The sequence below is a fragment of the Mobula birostris genome, chromosome 4, assembly GCF_030028105.1.
Source record: "Mobula birostris isolate sMobBir1 chromosome 4, sMobBir1.hap1, whole genome shotgun sequence".
NCBI classification, from domain to species: Eukaryota; Metazoa; Chordata; class Chondrichthyes; order Myliobatiformes; family Myliobatidae; genus Mobula; species Mobula birostris.
The window spans coordinates 19982077-20001875 of NC_092373.1; the positions used below are offsets into that span (position 1 = coordinate 19982077).

The 19799-nt window shown below is 42.9% G+C and overlaps 1 protein-coding gene across 2 annotated transcripts in view; it reads right to left on the minus strand.

The window, feature by feature from the left end:
* The window catches only part of rnf13 (ring finger protein 13), a 264442-nt gene that overhangs the window by 235837 nt on the left and 8806 nt on the right, over positions 1-19799 (minus strand). The window contains exon 2 of one of the 2 annotated variants that reach the window (XM_072254985.1): positions 8024-8663. The exons of the other annotated variant lie outside the window; for it this stretch is intronic. The gene's annotated coding sequence lies outside the window, so the exon portion shown is untranslated. The remainder of the gene's footprint in view (positions 1-8023; positions 8664-19799) is intronic. 2 annotated transcript variants of the gene reach the window in all.

Sequence of the window (19799 nt, forward strand, 5' to 3'; positions counted from 1 at the left end):
AGATACCAGAACTAACTGTAAAGCCTGCAGGAAACATTCTTTCAAAAAAAAAAATACTGAATGATAGTAGAAATTTGACTAAAATAAAAATAGGAAAAGAGAAGCTAACAAATTCCAGCTTCTGTAACAATGAACTTCGAAGAACCTAATAAAGCACTGTTGAGATAGTGGGTGGGCTCCTGGAAATATTATACACCTACCAATTTTCTTATTCATTTATTTTTGGAATAAGGGTGACACAGTTTAAGGCCATTATCATTTTCCAACTGCCCTTGGAGAAAGTTTTAAGTCACCTTTTTGAACTCCTTCAACCTCTCTGATGAAAGTAGTAATCTTAGAGCTGTTAGGTAGGGAATTCAAAAATATAGACCCAACAATGCTTCTACGACTGTTGCATACCTTGTAAGGAAACTTACAAATTTTTCTTAAAACTCACGTACTTCTGGAAATCACCTTCAAGTGTTTGTTCTACTACTTCTAAAGGAAATATGGTACTTATTAGTCGACCTACACTCAGTGGCCACTTTATTAGGTCTCTCACGTACCTAATAAAGAGGCCACTGAATGTATATCTATGGTCTTTCACTGCAATAGCCAATTCACTTCGAGGTTTGACATGTTGTCCATTCAGAAATGCTCTTCTGCACACCACTGTTGTAACATGTGGTTGTTTGAGTTACTGTCACCTTCCTGTTAGCTTGAATCAATCTGGTCACTCTCCTCTGACCTCCATTCACTAACAAGACACTTTTGCCCACAGAACTGCTGCTCACTGGATGTTTTTTTTTTGTGTTTTGCACCATCCTCTAAACTCTAGAGAGTGTTGTGCATGAAAATCCCAGGATATCAGCAGTTTGGGTATCTCAAACCATCCAATCTGGCACCAACAATCAATCATACCACGTTTAAAGTTACTTAGATCTCATTTCACACCTATTTTGTTGTTTGGTCTGAACAACAACTGGAGCTCTTGACCACGCCAAGGTGCTTGTATGCATTGAGTTGCTGCCACATGATTGGCTGATTAGATATCTGCATTAACAAGATATACAGGTGTGGCCACTGTGTATAAACCACTGATACATTTATATGACATGGTCACAGAAATTCTACTGATGCAAAGATCAAGACTGGTGTAAGGTGAAGAATCAAGGATCAACTTTATTTGCCATATACTTTTATATGTATTAGGAATGTGGAGAGGATGTTTCCTACAGTGAGGAAGTCTAGGACCGGAGGACACAGCTTCAGAATACAAGAACATCCCTTTAGAACAAAGATGAGCAGGAATTTATTTAGCCGGAAGGAATTCAATGCCACAGGTGTCTATGGAGGCCAAGTCATTGGATATATTTAAAGTGGAGGTGATGCATTCTTGATTATGTGGTTATGTGGAGAAGGCAGAAGAATGGGATTGAGAGGGCTAATAAATCAGCCATGATTGTATGGCAGAGCAGACTTGATGGGCCAAATCGCATACCTTGCAAGTCTTATGGAAGTTGCTGTGGTGTGATGCCACAATATGCAACAAAAACAATCATAAATTATAGTAATAAAGAATTATATGAACAAAATAAACTTAGATGTTAAAGTACAGATGTGGAATAATGTGCATTAAAATTGCATAAATGTGCATAAATAACGTGCATGAAGCCCCGAACAACCCGATACTCACCTTCTGCAAACAAGCACTGGTTTCATCTGCCAAACAGATGTGGAAATTTTGATTACCATAACATGAAAGTGTAATGTATGTTCAGAGACATGTTAATTTCACTCTCAGAATCTTGATGACAAGATCATGTGTTTTAGTTGTGTCTTACCCAACACCATCACTGGTCAAAAATGCAAGTGTAATTCCCTCCTCTATAAACGAATGCCAATGAATAATTTATATCAAACCAACAGGATTTTATTTAACTTCTCACACAAAGAAATGTGGCTCCAACAGTCAGGCATATCATCAGAACTCTCCTGAAGGATCGCCCTTAGCTCGTTCTACTTGGACTTCGGCCAAGGCCTCAATCAGTGTAGCCTTAACCAGACAGCGTGGCTTCATCTTGCATAGAAAGTTATCAACTGTTTGAAATGAGCAAATGCCAAAACAACAAAACCTTGATTATCTAGCACCTTTGGGATTTCATGGCATCTGAGTAGCAGATTTCTCAGACTATTCAATGATTTCCCAACAACACAGCCTGGAAGACTAGCACACCTTCAGGGTGCTGGATTTTTGTGGCTCTGGAGACAGGCTGATTCTAGGCCCCCGACTGAGGCATCACGAGAGAACACGGAACATTGGGAGCAGCGGGTTAGCTGCCATGGGCTGTGTGTCCAGAGACCTGAGCCTTTCTGAGCCCAACTCTCTGGGCGCAGAGATCGGAAAAAGCAACACAACAGACTTTTAATATCACAAATCAGTGAGTTGCTTGTAATGTCTCTCCTCCTGCTGTGAAACAGGGACACCTCTTTTTGCCTTATTAGAAAGGGAGAGAGCCTGTGGTATGTCGACTTACCGGGTGAATAAGTAGTCTTTGGGGCACCCCTCCTTTACTCTCTGTATACCCACGACTGCGTAGCCACCCACAGTTCCAATCTGCTAATTAAATTTGCTGATGACACTACACAATCTTAAATAATAAGGAGGCAGCCTTCAGAGAAGAAGTCATCACCCTGACAACAGTGGTTTCAAGAAAACAACCTCTCCTTCAATGTCGCAAAAACAAAGGAGCTGGTAGTGGACTACAGGAGGAATGAAAATAGGCTAGCCCCTATTGACATCAATGGATCTGGGGTTGAGAGTGTGAACAGCTTTAAGCTCCTCAGCATACACATCACCAAGGATCTCACATGCTCTGTAGAAACAGGCCGGGTGGTGAAAAAGGCACAAAAGTGCCTCTTTCACCTCAGATGATTGAAGAAGTTTGGTATGGGGCCCCAAATCCCAAGAACTTTCTAGAGGGGCACAATTGAGAGCATCCTGACTGGCTGCATCACTGCCTGATATGGGAACTGTACCTCCCTCAATCGCAGGACTCTGCAGAGAGTGGTACGGAAAGACCAGTGCATCTGTAGATGTGAACTTCCCACTATTCAGGACATTTACAAAGACTGGTGTGTAAAAAGGGCCCGAAAGATCATTGGGGACCCAAGTCACCCCAACCACAAACTGTTCCAACTGTTACCATCCAGGAAATGGTACCACAGCATAAAAGCCAGGACCAACAGGTTCCAGGACAGCTTCTTCAACCAGGTCATCAGACTGCTTAATTCATGCTGACAACTATTTCTATGTTATACTGACTGTCCTGTTGTACATGCTATTCATTGTAAATTACTACAAATTGCACATTGCACCTTTAGACGAGACATAACGTAAAGATTTTTACTCCTCATGTATATGAAGGATGCAAGTAATAAAGTCAATTCAACACTGCAAGACTGTGTCTTTATTGAGGCTTTGCTGCACACTTGAGTGCTCGGTACGGGGCACCGATGCTTTTTTGCTGGTGGGGGTGGGGTTGGGTCATTGTCTTGGTGCTGCTTGTGCATGGCAGGGGGGAGCTGTGGGAGGGGCTTTAGGGTTCTAACGTTTAACTCTCATTCATTCTTTGGGGTACTCTTGTTTTTGTGGATGTTTGCAAAGAGAAAGAATTTCAGGATGTACATTGCATACATTTCTGATATTAAATGTACCTATTAACCTGTTGATTCAGAACATGGAACACCACAAAACAGATCAGCCCCTTCGGCCCACAATGGCAGGCCATGCGAAACTAATTAAATGTGTAATCAAATGCCCATTATACTAATCCCTTCTGCCTATACAATCTCCTTATTTTTCCATTTCATACACATTCATGTGCCTATCTCTTGACCTGCCCCCATTATCCGCCACCATCCCAGGCAACATTCCAGGCACCCAATACTCTCTGTAAATAAAAAGCAACTTGCTCCAATAACTTCCAAGCACCCCCTCTCACCTTAAATGCATGCCCTCTGCTATTAGACATTTCAACCCTGGGAGAAAGATAGTGGCTATCTAGTATATCTATGCTCCTCATAAACTTACAAAATTCTATCAGCTCTCTCTTTTGCTTCCGTATTTCTGAGACAGTTTGCCCAACCTAATTTTATAGCACCTACCCTCTAATCAAAGCAATATCTTGGTAAACATCTTCAGTACCCTCTCTAAAACCTCCACATCCTTCTGATAATGAGCCACCAGAACTAAATACATGCTCGAGATGACACCTAACTAGAGTTAATAAAGCTGCAACATAACTTTTTGACTCTTGAACTCAATTCCTTGACTAATTACATTAAGAACACCATACACCTTCGCTACTATCCCATCAACATGTGCAGCCACTTTCAGGGAGGTATTATCCTATTACAGGGGCACATTCCTTTATCCAAAATTCTGAAATCCAAAAACCTCTGAAAACCGAAGTTTTTTTTCGCCAACAGCTGATGTCACTTAGGTGTGACGTGGCAGCACTAGCAGAGGCCACCAGACGTCAGTTGTGGCTCAGCGCTCGTACTGGTTACACGTGTTCGCTGATATTTTGTGTTCACTGTTCACTCTGAGGCTGCTTAACAAGATAAGAGCCCATGGAATTACAGGAAAGTTACATACGTGGATAGAGCGTTGGCTGATTGGCAGGAAACAGAGAGTGGGAATAAAGGGATCCTATTCTGGTTGGCTGCCGGTTACCAGTGGTATTCCACAGGGATCAGTGTTGGGGCCGCTTCTTTTTACATTGTACATCAATGATTTGGATTATGGAATAGAGGGCTTTGTGGCTAAGTTTGCTGATGATACGAAGATAGGTGGAGGGGCCGGTAGTGCTGAGGAAACGGAGAAGCCTGCAGAGAGACTTGGATAGATTGGAAGAATGGGCAGACAAGTGGAAATGAAGTACAATGTTGGAAAGCGTATGGTTATACACTTTGCCAGAAAAAATAAACGGGAAGACTATTATTTAAATGGGGAAAGAATTCAAAGTTCGGAGATGCAACGGGACTTGGGAGTCCTCGTACAGGATTCCCTTAAAGTTAACCTCCAGGTTGAGTCGGTAGTGAAGAAGGCGAATGCAATGTTGGCATTCATTTCTAGAGGAATAGAGTATAGGAGCAGGGATGTGATGTTGAGGCTCTATAAGGCGCTGGTGAGACCTCACTTGGAGCACTGTGGGCAGTTTTGGTCTCCTTATTTAAGAAAGGATGTACTGACGTTGGAGAGGGTACAGAGAAGATTCACTAGAATGATTCTGGGAATGAGAAGGTTAACATATGAGGAACGTTTGTCCGCTCTTGGACTGTATTCCTTGGAGTTTAAAAGAATGAGGGGAGACCTCATAGAAACATTTTGAATGTTAAAAGGCATGGACAGAGTGAATGTGGCAAAGTTGTTTCCCATGATGGGGGGGTCTAGTACGAGAGGGCATGACTTCAGGATTGAAGGGCGCCCTTTCAGAACAGAAATGCAAAAAAATTTTTTTAGTCAGAGGGTGGTGAATCTATGGAATTTGTTGCCACGGGCAGCAGTGGAGGCCAAGTCATTGGGTGTCTTTAAGGCAGAGATTGATAGGTATCTGAGTAGCCACGGCATCAAAGGTTATGGTGAGAAGGCGGGGCAGTGGGACTAAATAGGATAAAATGGATCAACTCATGATAAAATGGCGGAGCAGACTCGATAGGCCGAATGGCCTACTTCTGCTCCTTTGTCTTAAGGTCTTATGGACTCTGTGTTAAATTTCACTGTGAAAATGTCAAAAAGAGCTGCAGATACCCCTATAGGTAACAATAAGAAAAAGAGAAGGAAGCGTCTATCTTTATCAATAATGCAGAAAGTGGAGTTATTGCAGAAGCTTGATCGTGGTGTGTCTGTGTGGTGTCTTACTGAAGAAAATAGTGTCGGAACTACCACTGTATATGATTTAAATAAACAGAAAGACAAGTTACTGAAGTTTTATAGTGACAGTGACGTTCTACATTTATTCCAATAAGTCATTTACCACGTGTTTGATTCGGTTCATTTGAAGCTGTATATTTTTACGTTTTATTGAATGTTTTTGTTGGAAATAAAATTTCTTCTTGTTATTATTCCCTAAACAATAGTATAACAATTATTTACATAGCATTTACATTGTATTAGGTATTATAAGTAATCTAAAGATGATTTAAAGCAGCGGTCCCCAACCTTTTTTGCACTGCGGACCGGTTTCATATTGACAATATTCTTGCGGACCAGTCGATCCGAGGGGGGGGGGGGCCGTGGGTAGGGTTGCCAACGGACCAGAGTAGCAGTCAAATATGTTGAGTTTACCCTGAGAAAGACTACAATGACCATGAAGCCTTGCGTGGGCACCAGTGCGCATGTGTGACTTGCGCATGCGTGCTCGTGCCAATTATTTCTCTACAAATCATTTTGGCGATTCTGTTCGTGGGGGGGGGGGGGTGTTAATCACAACCGGAATATCGGTGATAAGTGGCTAATACACTCAATTTCATTTTTAAAAGGGTTTATCTAACGAATTTAATATTAAACACACAGCGCATATTTTCCTCGCATGACTATAGCAATAAGTCAATTATCAGGGGAGGACAGGGAAGCTTGAAGTAAGTGTTGAACGAACTTCCAGTAGAAGTGGCAGGAGAAGGTTTGATATTATCATTTAATGTTAAATTGGATAGGTATATGGACAGGAAAGGAATGGAGGGTTATGGGCTGAGTGCAGGTCGGTGGGGAGAGGTGAAAGTAGCGTTCGGCACAACTAGAAGGGTAGAGATGGCCTGTTTCCGTGCTGTAATTGTGATATGGTTATACAAGTCAACAGCATCATAACATTTTAAGTAACGTTTGGATATTAAACACACAGCACATATTTTCCCCGTATGAACATATAAAATCATTGCAACGCATCAATATCGCTGAATCAGTGGGAGCCCTGGGCTCAAGACGGTCCTATCGAGGGGTGATGGGAGACAGCGATACTCGAACGGGGTTCCTTATGTCCAATCTATTCCGCAATTTAGTTTTTGTTACATTCATCGCAGAGATATGTTGGAAATGGAAGCAACGTTTTCAGTGCTTTCGTGGCTATCTCAGGATATTGAGCCTTGACTTTGATCCAGAATGCCGGCAGAGATGTTATGTCAAACATACCCTTCAGCCCGTCGTCATTTGCAAGCTTGAGGAGTTGATCTCCTTCCCGTGCTGACATGGACGACGCACGCGTAATGACCTCGCGTGCGTAATGGCTCAACAGTGGGCGTGACAGGGAATGAGGAAAGGTGTAGCTGACTCATATCGCCAAATCATATCGTTTCCTCGCGGCCCGGTAGCGCATGCTCTGCGGCCCGGTACCGGTCCGTAGCCCAGTGGTTGGGGACCGCTGATTTAAAGTATATGGGAGGATGTGCACAGGTTTGGTGCACCTCTGGGTCTTAAAGTCCGCCGCAATGAGACAGGTTAAATAAGGGACTTGAGCATACATGTTTTTTGGTGGGGGGGCAGGGGGGTCTGAAATCCAAAAAATTCTGAATTCCAAAATGCAACTGGCTCCAAGGATTTCGGTTAAAGTATTGTGGACCTGTAATACCCAAATTTTATTTCAACATTTTTGTTTACATTTTTACATACTATACTAAATCTTCCAGTGAATTTAAAGGGAGTGGGAAAATTACAGGCCTTCAAGGCCCTAACTTCCACTATAATCTTATCCACATCCATCCCCAGTTTTGCCATCTCAGCTTAGGTTATTCTGGTCTCATTCCAGACTAATGATTCAGCCAAATACCAGATCACTAAGATTTCCCTTGCTGGTTTATCTGTGTTTTACTCTACTGAACTGTATTTTATACATGTCAAATTAACTCTTTGTATTTACTAGTGAAAAGTTTCTCATCTTGCCTACCAACGTATTTTACTGGAAAATTTTGTAAATGTTAATTTTTCTTTTTTTTTAAAAATGTAGTAGAGAAAGTAATCACACGTTATTCCGATTTATTTTCCTACCTTCAACACCAAGTAGTCCTCAACTTCTTGAGCTCCCTTTCATGCATTTGCTGAGATCAGTATTCTTTCAGCTTTGACTAGTACTCAAGACCAATCAGCTGCCTGTCATTGCACAACACTGTGAAGATGTAATCTGCTGTGCTACTGCGCACTTCCTCCATCAGCATATCCAGTACTCATAATAAAACATCATAGAGAGTAAGCACAAGGTAGATTTATCTTGCAAACTCCAAACCAAATCAGTGACAAGTTAAGTGACCTGTTTATTAAATGGCAAACAAAGTTTGCAGCGCAATATTTTTCCATATATTGAAATGAACCCATTTTTTCCAGAAGTTGTTGGGTGTTTTTACAACGTAAAAACCAAGATCCGCTTGGTGTACATATCCCAAGGTTCCTTGTTATAGCTGTGTGAAGAAGGAGGGTGTGCTACATGGACTCCATATCATTCTGCCTTGGTTGTATCATGTGGATAGCTGGGACGCAAAATCCATGATCGACCACGACCAATGGAGGGTCTCTGTCACTGCAACCCAGCCACCTTCTTGAGTAACGAATGAGCTACATCAACATCATCCATTGTATCGTTGGGGTTTATATTTCCAACTTCAAAGCTTTTCTGCACAATCTAGTAAATGTTCTTCCAGGGGAAAAAAAAAATCAATACAGTTAAATCTGACTGCAACTCCCCCCAAAATCCCATAATAAATCAGCTTAATTAAGCAACAATATATCAAAAGCAAGGTTGGTATTTTAGTAGGCGTCAAGTACCTCCATTGTTGACATTTCAGAAGGACCTATTCCAATGTAATAATAATCCCCAAGACTCCCAGAAATATTTTGAGTCTTATATTTAAGGTGGTGAGAATCTTAGGGAAGTTCTTAGGTGATAAAATAAACAGAAGTAGTAGTTCCTAATGGAGCAACTGTTTGCATGCTATATGGTCTTTGCATGCTATATGGTCTACAGTTACGAGTTGTACTGTTACCCTGGAGACAAAAACAAAATCTAGGTTTGCAAAGAGCTGAGGTTAAAATTGACGGCTAGAACTTAGATACGATCACAGAGGCTCCATTCTCTGCAAATAAGAAATGAGAACTAGGCCACCATCTCACAGCTCCAATGACCTCTCAGTGGAGGGTCTTCTTACTCTTCCTATGACTGTGGGTTTCCCATGGCTACTCTAGCTTCCTCCCACATCTCAAAGTTGTGCTTGCTGGTAAATTAACAGAGGAAAGAGAAACTGGTAGGTGATAGGTGTAAACTGATGGAGGAGCAACGATGGGTAGATTGAATCAGGGCAGAAAGGGAGGTGGGACAGAGATACCCACATACTCGATCCAATTGCTCTCTCATCACCTTCCTTATTAGATTCCATAATCTGGAGCCCTTTGTTATTACTACATATGATCTCTCAGTCTCCACTGCCATTTCCACCCCCACCTTCCTCCACCAGGCTCCATCTGCCCATCAACCATTCCTTACCTGGATCCACCAAGCACATGCTAACTCCTGCCCTTTGTACCAGCTATCAACCCTCTAAACTCTCAGTTCTGCTGCAGGGTCTCGACCCAAAATATCAACTATTCTTTGACCTCCACAGATGCAGCCTGACCCTCAGAATTCCCCCAACAGCTTGTCTGGTTGCTCCAGAAACCCAGCCTCTGCAGTCTCTGGTCTCCAACGAGCAAGTGGGTTATTTTATACAATGAAAGAGAGTTTATTGAAAACCTTTTACAGTAACTTTTAAGGAAAAATGGCCAAATGTGAGAATTTTGCCAAGTTTGAAAGTGATGTCATTCAGTATGAAATTAGAATCTAAAATCTTACAGGAAGCTATGAAGGTACAAGAAGTAAGATGGTGGAGGTTAAAATGGAAAATACAACATAAAGGTTGGCAGCAGATGGGCAATGACTAAAATATTAAATATACAAATTACAAAAACAAAACGGAAGCACAGATATTGACCAGTAATGGCAGCTAGCACATTGACAAAGATTTCAGGGTTCCAGTGACTATGACTGGGCATACATATTTATTATGCTTAGCAGCCAACAGAGGTGCAGTTAAACCACAATTATAAAATAACATGCAAAATAAAATTACTGTGGAGAACGACCACACTGGTTCAAGCTGACAGGAAAACAATAGGAAATTTCTTAGTAGTTTTGAAAACTTCATGATCTTTTGTTTCAGTATAAAGTCGGAGCTTTGGTTGCCTTGATTCCTACTTCCTGACAACTAGACTGGCAATTTGAGAATTTATTGCAAAATGCTTCCTTTACTATTATGAGTTTTGAGTCATCACCGTTTCACTCATCATGCTTATTCTCAGTATTGCAACATTAAAGAATTTCCAAATCTAATTCATACTATCCAATGTGGAATTTCTGAGATACAGCATGGAACAGACCCTTCCAGCCCTTCAAGTCGCACCACCCAGCAATCCCCCAATTTAACACTAGCCTAATTACAGGACAAGTTACAATGACCAAATAACCTACCAACTGGTACGTCTTTGGACTGCAGGAGGAAGCCGGCACACCCAGAGGAAAGCTACGCAGTCAAGGGGAAGAACATACAAACTCCTTAGAAGCAGTGGCAGGAACTGAACCCAGGTCACAGATACTGTAAAGAGTTGTGCTAACCACTACGCCACAGTGCCCCCTAATTTATTTATGTGATAATTACTTATGGAATGATTGCTGGTACCAGATGGGATGGTTTGAGTATCTCAGGAACTTATCTCCTGGGATTTTCATGCACAGCAGTCTCTCAAGTTTACAGAGAATTATACAAAAAACAAAAATCATCCAATGAGTGGCAGTCCTTTGGGCAAAAATGCCTTTTTAATGAGGTCAGAGGAGAATGGCCAGACTACTAGTTCAAGCTGAGAGGAAGACAACAGTAATTTAAACATGTGTTTCAATAGTAGTATGCAGAAGAGCACCTCTGAATGCACAACACTTCAAATCTTGAAATGGATGGGCTACAGCAGAAGATGGATGGGCTACAGGAGGTACTTAATAAAGTGGTCACTGAGTACATACAATTTCCAAAATCACATGTTCTATGTACACTTGCTATTTTTAACAGCGCTCTCTCTCATTACATTAAGTCACCTTGTAAGCTACAGTCTTCCCCATTTATAGAAAAGTAAGTCACTGATGTTAACAATTTGTTTCTGGTTGGAAACTGGTTCATCTCTGATCTATCTTCTGCAACCACGTACTTCGGTGGTCAGATGTCAACTCTGACACTCTGCTCTGTTGTGGTGCAACTTTTCGTCCTGTCCAATGAGGGCATACAAGTTACGATTCATTTATATAATCACATGTGCACAGAAACTTTGGTTCCTAAGGTTGTCATAGCTGAGGGTGGTAGTGGAGATAAGTTCCCACTACCTATAAAATGCTCCAAATGGCGTGCGACTCTGACAGCCTCTGACAACCAAGTCCGGCTCTTGGCCTTCATGTGTAGCTTAGCTACTAGGCCCGTTAGAACTATTACCACTGACAAAAGAACGGGCAAAGGCAGCCCACTGACGCCTCAAAACCAGCTGCTTCAGATACATGGGGCCCATCACCCTTGGACGGCAGCCCACCTAGGAGAAGGAAAACTCAGATTTTAAACCTCCATTGCCTTGCGGCCATACCCACCCATGAGAAAGGCTTCTTCAGGAGTAAACCCCAGGATGAAATCTGGAGCCAGGGTCCCTCAAGCAGTTTGATGCTGTTTACAACTTTACTTTGGCAACCTCTGCAATGACACTGGTACACTTGCCCTTCCCTTGGACTACATCAGTGACATGGAGAGGGGAAACCCGCTGCATGGGCAACAACCGGTGCTTCAAATCTTCCTGCCCAAGCTTGCACCCTGAACAGGACACAGTCTTCCAGAGGTGCAATCCCATGATCCCTTGGGATCGACAGCTGCCTACTACTACATCGAAACATACAGCGAAATGCATCATTTGTGTCAACAACCAACACACCCAAGGCAGCATGCAAGTGTTGAAACACATTCCAGTGCCAACCTAGCGTGGTCACAATGCTCAGAACAAAACAAACTCCTATTCCAACCACTCACCCCTCACACACAGTCAGGGCTCCAGCCCCATGGCAGGCCACCCTCAGGCCTCCAGTCCCTGGCCCTAGACTCTCAGACATCAGGCCTCCAACCACTAGTCCTTGGCCTGGGTTCAGAGTACACTGCTGCACTTCTCTAAGCCAATCAAGAGAATATATTATCCCAATTATTCCAAGTTCCATGCACCAGCAATTTCTTTCTAGAATTTTCTAGCTTTCAAATATTGTATGGAGCAGATCGTTCAAACTGCACAGATTCTACTTCATCTGTCATAACATTGCAGTACTTTTTCGAATTAAACAATTAAAAATGAAAACATCCCACATTTTGTGCACCTGCTGAATATTTCACCTACTGAGTATTCTGCGTGCAAGTACAGTTCAAGGAAATACTACAGGGAGTTGAACTAGAAAAGATCTAAAGTATGTAGAATGCCACAGACCTTAAAGCACAATTACCCCTGCCTTGCATTCTGTTGATCTGGTAATATTGTGCAACATCCTGCTTTCTACCTGCAGCACCCATGCTACAGCAATTTAGGCAATTAGTAGGAAAAATAAATTTGCTGTTTGTTGCTGCATGCAGACTGTTTTCTAAGACAGACCCCCCCCCTCACCCTTTGCTTGTACTGCCATTGAAAGTGGTAGTTTTGCATACTTGCATTTCCTAATTTTACCCAATTTCTTTAGCCTTATTCTCAGAGATACTGCATAATTGTATAATGAATTCAGCCCCTTGCACTCTTCCATTCTTGAAAACCTTAGTATCACTTCCCTCACTTTCTCCATATTTCCTTAATAGACGTAATCTTGTTACCAAATATAACCTGCGATAAAACAGATATCTGTCTTTATTAATTATAATTGATACAAAAATCTCAAAGATTCTCAGTTTCAAACTAGTTCTTTAGCTTAGATCTCCTTGGAATCTACTGAATATTGAAATGCCTACATAGAGTGGACATGGAGAGGATGCTTTCAATAGTAGGAGAGTCTAGCCCAGAGGGAATTAATTTAACTTGAGAGGCAAGTTTTTTTTAAAAAACGGAGTGATGGGTGCAAGGAATGCGCTGCCTGGGGTGGTGGTAGAGGCAGATACATATCGGACTTCTAAGAGATGTTTAGAAAGACACATGAGAGAAATGAAGAATACAGATATTGTGTAGGCAGAAGGGATTAGTTTAGCTGGCTATTTGATTACTAATTTATTTGGTTCAGCACAACATTGTGGGTCAAAGGGCCTGTTCCTGTACTGTACTGTTCTATGTTCCATAAGCATAAAAATAAATTTAAAAGCAATCCTGTAAAACACAATGTAAGTGGAGTGTGTCCATATATACATGGGATTAGCTCACAAATTACATTTTGTGAGTAATTAATGCAGAAAACCAGGTAATTGCAAAGGGTTCACAAACATTTTCTTGCAACTGTGCATAGGTGCAGGAGTATCTGAACATAAGGTGACTCTTACAGAAAAGCTAAAGTGGCTGATGTAGATGTCTTGATGGTAAGGGGTGGGAGGTGTTGATCAGCTTGAGTTTTTGATTCACCATTTTGATTTTGTTGGCTACATGAACAACCCATGTTCCAAGTCTACACCAGTACTACTCCCCAACTCTTCCTACGCTACATCAGTGACTGCATTGATGCTGCTTCCTGCACCCATGCTGATCTCGTTGACTTCATCAACTTTGCCTCCAGCTTCCAACCTGCCCTCAACTTCATTTGGTCCATTTCTGACACCTCCCTCCCCTTTCCCAATCTCCATCTCTGGAGGCAGTCTGCCTACTGACATCTTTTATAACCTCACGGGTTCTCACAGCTACCTGGACTATACCTCTTCCTAGCCTGTCACTTGTAAAAAAGTGTCATTCCCTTCTCTCAGTTCCTCCCATCTCTGCCGCATCTGCTGTTAGGATGAGGCTTTTCATTCCGGAACTACTGAGATGTCCTCTTCCTTCAAAGAAAGAAGCTTCCCTTCCTCCACCATCAATATTGCCCTCACCCACATCTCTTCCATATCATACACACCAGCCCTCACTCCATCCTCCCACTGCCACACCAGGGATAGGGTTCCTCTTGTTCTCACCTACCACCCCACTAACCTCCACATCCAGTTTATAACTCTCTGCAACTTCTGCCACCTCTAACGGAATCCCACCGCCAAGCACATCTTTCCCTCCCCTCTCCTCACTTTCTGCTCCCTACACGATCCCCTTGTCCACTCGTCCCTCCCCACTGATCTCCCTCCTGATACTTATCCTTGCAAGCAGAACAAGTACCACACCTGCCCCTACACCTCCTCCCTCATACCATTCAGGATCCAAAACAGTCCTTCCAGGTGAGACAACATCTCACCTGCGAGTCTGTTGGGGTCATATACTGTCATTCGGTGCTCCTGGTGTGGTGTCCGACATAGACTGGGAAACCACTTTGCCAAGCTCCTACATCCTATCTGCCAGAAAAAGTAAAATCTCACAGTAGCTACTCATTTCAACTCTACATGCCAGTCCATGGCTTCCCCTACTGCTGCAATGAGGCCACACTCAGGTTGGAGGAGAAACACCTTATATTCTATCTGGGTAGCCTCCAAACTGATGGCATGAACGTCAATTTCTCAAACTTCTGGTAATTGCCCCCTTCCTTCACTGTTCTCCATTCCCGTTTCTCCTTCTCACCTCATCTCCTTACCTGCCCATCAGCTCCCTCTGGTGCTCCTCCCCTTTCCATTTCTTCTATGGTCTTCTACCCTCTATCAAATTCCCCTTTCTCCAGCCCTTTATCTCCTTCACCAACTTCCCAGCTCTTTACTTCCCTCGACCCATTTTTACCTATCACTTTGTACTTCTTCCTCCCCTCCTCCACCTTCTTCTCTTTCTATCTAGTCCTGATTAAGGGTGTTGGTCCGAAACATTGAGTCTTTACTCTTTTTATATACATACTGCCTGCCCTACTGAGTTCCTCCAGCGTTTCGTGTAATTGTTTTCGAGTCTGGTGGTCTTGGCTTGGATGCTACATCACATCCTCACTTATGGGAATGGAACAAACAGTCCATGAGCAGGGTGGGTGGGATCGTTCACGATATTGCTGGCCTTTTTCCAGCACCTTTCTGTGTACATGTCCTTGACGGAGCGTAGGCTGGTACTGGTGATGTGTCCAGTTTTAACTACCTATTGTAGAGCCTCCTGTCTGCCACAATAGAGTTTCTGTCCAATAGAGGGATGCAACAAGCTAGGATGTTCTCAACTGTGCACTGATTAATGTGCAAACAATCTCTTTTTAAACTCCGCAGAAGGCAGACACATTGGTGGGCTTTCTTGACAGTGGAGGATATGTTCTGGGACCATGAGGTTGTGCAAGATGTGCATTCCCTTGAGTTTGAAATGGCTCGCACTTTTCACTGCTGCGCCGCTGATGTGAAGAGGGGTGTGAATAGTCCTGAAGTCAATAACAATCTCCTTTGTCTGGTTGACACTTTGCCCTTTTTGTTCCATAGATTGCTACATCATTTGTTATTCAGAGTATCACAATGAGATACTTGACATAGCTCTGGCTGCTACAGTCTTACATCACAGAATTATACACCATGGAAACAGTCCCTTCAGCCCAACTGGTCCATACTGACCAAGATGCCCATCTAAGCTAGTCTCATTTGCTGACTCCTGTCCCATATCCCTCTAAACCTTTCCTATCCATGTGTAACAAGCCTATTCCATAAACTATACCATAAACCTTTCTTGAGTGTTGCCAACAGACCTGAATTGCACTGGAAATCCCACATACACTGGGAACATGGTTGCCCAATACAAGTGCAGAACTTCAGTTTGCCCACACAATTCTTTCTGGCCGAAACACTTCCACACGTCCCTGTCCACACACATAGCCCAATGTCCCCTTCTACCCACAAAGAAAGGATTCTAGTGCCACGTAACAAAGTAGCCAGCATCTTGCTCTCAACAGTGAGCACACCAACCCCCCAATTTAAGCCTCTGGGGCTAAGAGCATATGCTCAATGATCGAAACTCCCAAGCACTAGGGCAAAGAATACCACAGATTCACTGCCTCCTGAGTATAGCTTCTCATATCCAAGTCCTTATTTCAAGACTCGGAACCTTGGTACATCGCTCTAGGGCACTGATATTAGAGAGAGCTTGATGTGCAAGTCACAGCTTAATGAAAATCACAGGTGGTAAAGGGAATGCATGGTAAACTTGTCTTCGTCAGTCAGGGTGTTGAGTATAAAATTTGGCAAATCATGTTGTAGCTGTTTAGAAGCTATATATATGCCAACTTTGGAGTATTGTGTGTGGTTCTGGTTTTCACACGATAGGAAGGATGTGGAGAATCTGGAGATGATGCAAAAGTGGTTTATCATGATGTTCCTTGGACTTGAGAGCATTATCTACGAGGAAGAGTTGGACAACCTTAGGTTGTTTTCTGTGGGGTGCAAGACGTTAAAACAACCTGACAGAAGTATATAAAATTGAGAGTGGCATAGATGTGTCTTTATTCCCTAGGGTAGAAAGATCAAATACTAGAGGGCATAGATTTAAGGCAAGGGGTAAATTTTAAAGGAGATGTATGATAAGTGGTAAGTGCCTGAAATGCCTCACCAGAGGAAAAGGTAGAAGAATCGAGAGTGAAGTATTTCGTCAGGCAGGAAATAGAGAAACAGAGAAGTAGGAAATGTGCAAGTAGATGGAATAGGGTTTATATTAGCATTCTAGTTAGCACGGACATGGTGGGCTGAAGGGCGTATTCCTGTGGCGTACTGTTCTGTTCCTATCTTTCTTCAGCCAAGGAAAACACTTTCCTTGCATCCGGCGCGTCAAACCCCATGAAACTCACAAAATAGTTAATTGGATAGCCACTCATTGATTTAAACTCGAGAGAGTACATTCCAAGCTTGCTCAATCGCTCTTCACACAGAAAGCATCCCTAGTATGCAAAAGAGACCACATGAGCTAGAATCTGAAACTCAGCAGATCAAGACCCACTAGGTCCGGCTTATACATTTTGGCTCTCCTCAAATGCTGCTTAACCTGCTGAGAATTTTTTTTTTTTTGTTTTGTCATCTCTAGAACAAAACCAGTAAATCTTTGCTGCACTTGTTCTAGCACAAGGAGATCAGTAATGCAAGTATGGTCTCACCTAGGCCCAAGGCATTTACAGTAGGATTTCCCCATTCCTGTCTTCAACTATTCTCTCAGAATAGAAACAAATATATCATTTGCCTTGCTAATAGCTTGCTGCATGATGGCTTTCAGTTACACCTAGATCTATGTTACATACATACACACCCATATACCTATCCAAATTTCATTTGTCCAAGTTTGCTGAGGATACTAATCTAGCTGGGATTGTAAGTGATTAAGGTGTAAATGGACTCAGAGCACTGAGTACCAACACCTTGTACAACTTCAATATAACCTCCCAAAATGTTGGCGAGGCTGTATTTGCTATGCAGTTCTGGTGACCTACCTACAGGAAAGGTATCAATAAGCTTCAGTAAAGAGTAAAGAGGTTGCCAGGACTTGAGGACCCGAGCTACAAAGAAAGGTTGAATAGGTTAGGATTTAATTCCCTGGAGCATAAGAGTTTGAGGGGAGATAAGACACAAGGGTAAAATTAGGCCATTCTGCCAATCAAGTCTGCCAATCCATCATGGTTGATTTATTATTCCCCTCAACCCCATAATCCTTGAGTGGATGTGCTGGGGGCATAGCTTCAACGCCAACATAGCATGTCCACCACGCTCAGCAGAACACAGAACACACAAACCAGAACATATCAAGTGACAGAACAACAACAGCAAAACCAAACCCCATTTCTCCCTCCCACCCACCTACGGTCCTCTAACCCCAGGACGGGTCATCCTTTCAGCCTGCAGTGGACTCGGGACATGGCAAATCTGCACCTCACACCTTTAATTCACCTTACTGATGACACTTCTGGCTAAGATGGCAGGCCTATATGTAAAGAGTCATGGTGCAGTGACCAGCTCTGGCCAGTAGGAAGCAGCGTTAAGTGCATTCACCCCATTCTAACTAAGCAAGTCTGGAATCAAGTGCTGGGTGGTGACTCCCCCCCCCCCCCAAGAGACCTTACCTCATCACATCTATTCCCACTGCGAGGCAACTCCCAGCCTCCTGCAGGTTGGTGCTGAGATACCATGATGGGTCAGGGTCAAAATGTCCAAAATAGAAGGTGTGCATTTAAAGTGGGGGCGGGCGGATGTACCTTTACAAATACAAAGTGGTGGGTGCCTGGAACAGGTTGCCAGGGGTGGTGACAGACGCAACTACATGGATGTGCAGAGAACGGAGGGATCTGGATATAGTGTAGGCAGAAGGGATTTTTTTGGCAACCCACCCATTTTACCCTAGCCTAATCACAGGCAATTGAAGATGACCAATTAACCTACTAACTGGTACATCTTTGGACTATGGGAGAAAACTGGAGCACCTAGAGGAAACCCACATAGTTCATGGGAAGGAACATACAAACTCCTTACAGACGGTGCAGGAATTGAACTTCGGAACTCCCAGAGCTATAATAGTGTTGCATTAACCACTATGCTGCCCTGAAGCCCTCTAGTTTAATTAGCACAGCCCAACATGCTGGGTTGAGAGCCTGTTCCTGGGCTGTACTGTTCGGCATTCTACACACCTCCCTGCATACTTCATTACACAGAGTTTACAAGACCAAAAAATGGCAAAGCGACTGAAGAGGCAGACATATTGACCAGAGTATACCAGGAAATTTGATACAGGTATACAAAATTATGAGGGGTAACAGAGTAAACACAGGCAGGCTTTCTCCCATTTAGGTTGGGTAAGACTCAAACCAGAGGTTATAGGTTTAGGGTGAAAGGTGAAATATACAAGGAAAACCTGAGGGGCGACTTCTTCACTCCGAGGGAGGTGTGAGTGTGGACAAGCTGCCGGCGGAGAAATCAAACATCCTTTTTAATTTCAAGCTCTTTGTGAGAAATGCATAGTCAGAGTCCCAACACCACTGTGCACTGTTGTTCTTCAGGAATACATTTGCCAAAAAGATCAGGAAAGGAATGCATTGGTCTTTGTCAAGCAGCTGCATAACACAGGATTACATGCTTTTGTAGGCTGATCCCAGGGTCACAGACTGAGGCAAACATCAACTTAGTGAAAAACATGCTTCAGCCTGTCCAAATAACAGGCTGACCTTCCAACACAAGGAACAATCCACAACCAAATGTTGCTGACTGGCACATTCCAAGATGCAGAAGCACAAGCTGAGGGAGAGCACACAGCCCTCCTCCCTTTTCACAGTGAAGGACAGGACCTGCGTAAAAGCTTCAAACTTACTGAAAGAAAAACTGACGTGATGCCAACAAAACACAAATCTTATAAGCAGATAGACTGATTGGTATAGCACCATTGCAACTGTTACCAGTAGTCGGCTTGCCGCATAAGCTATGAAGTTTAATTAATCTAAAACTGGGCTCGACAGTTATTAAAACTGACACTAAAAAAGAAATGAGATTACTAAACTGCGTCAAAGCATCAATTATATTGCTCATTCTAAGATTTTCCATCAAGAAACATTTCTCAAACAAATTGGTGAATTTTAAAGCATACACTCAGTGGCCACTTTATTAGGTTCCTCCTGTATCTAATAAAGTGGGCACTGAATGTACGTTCGTGG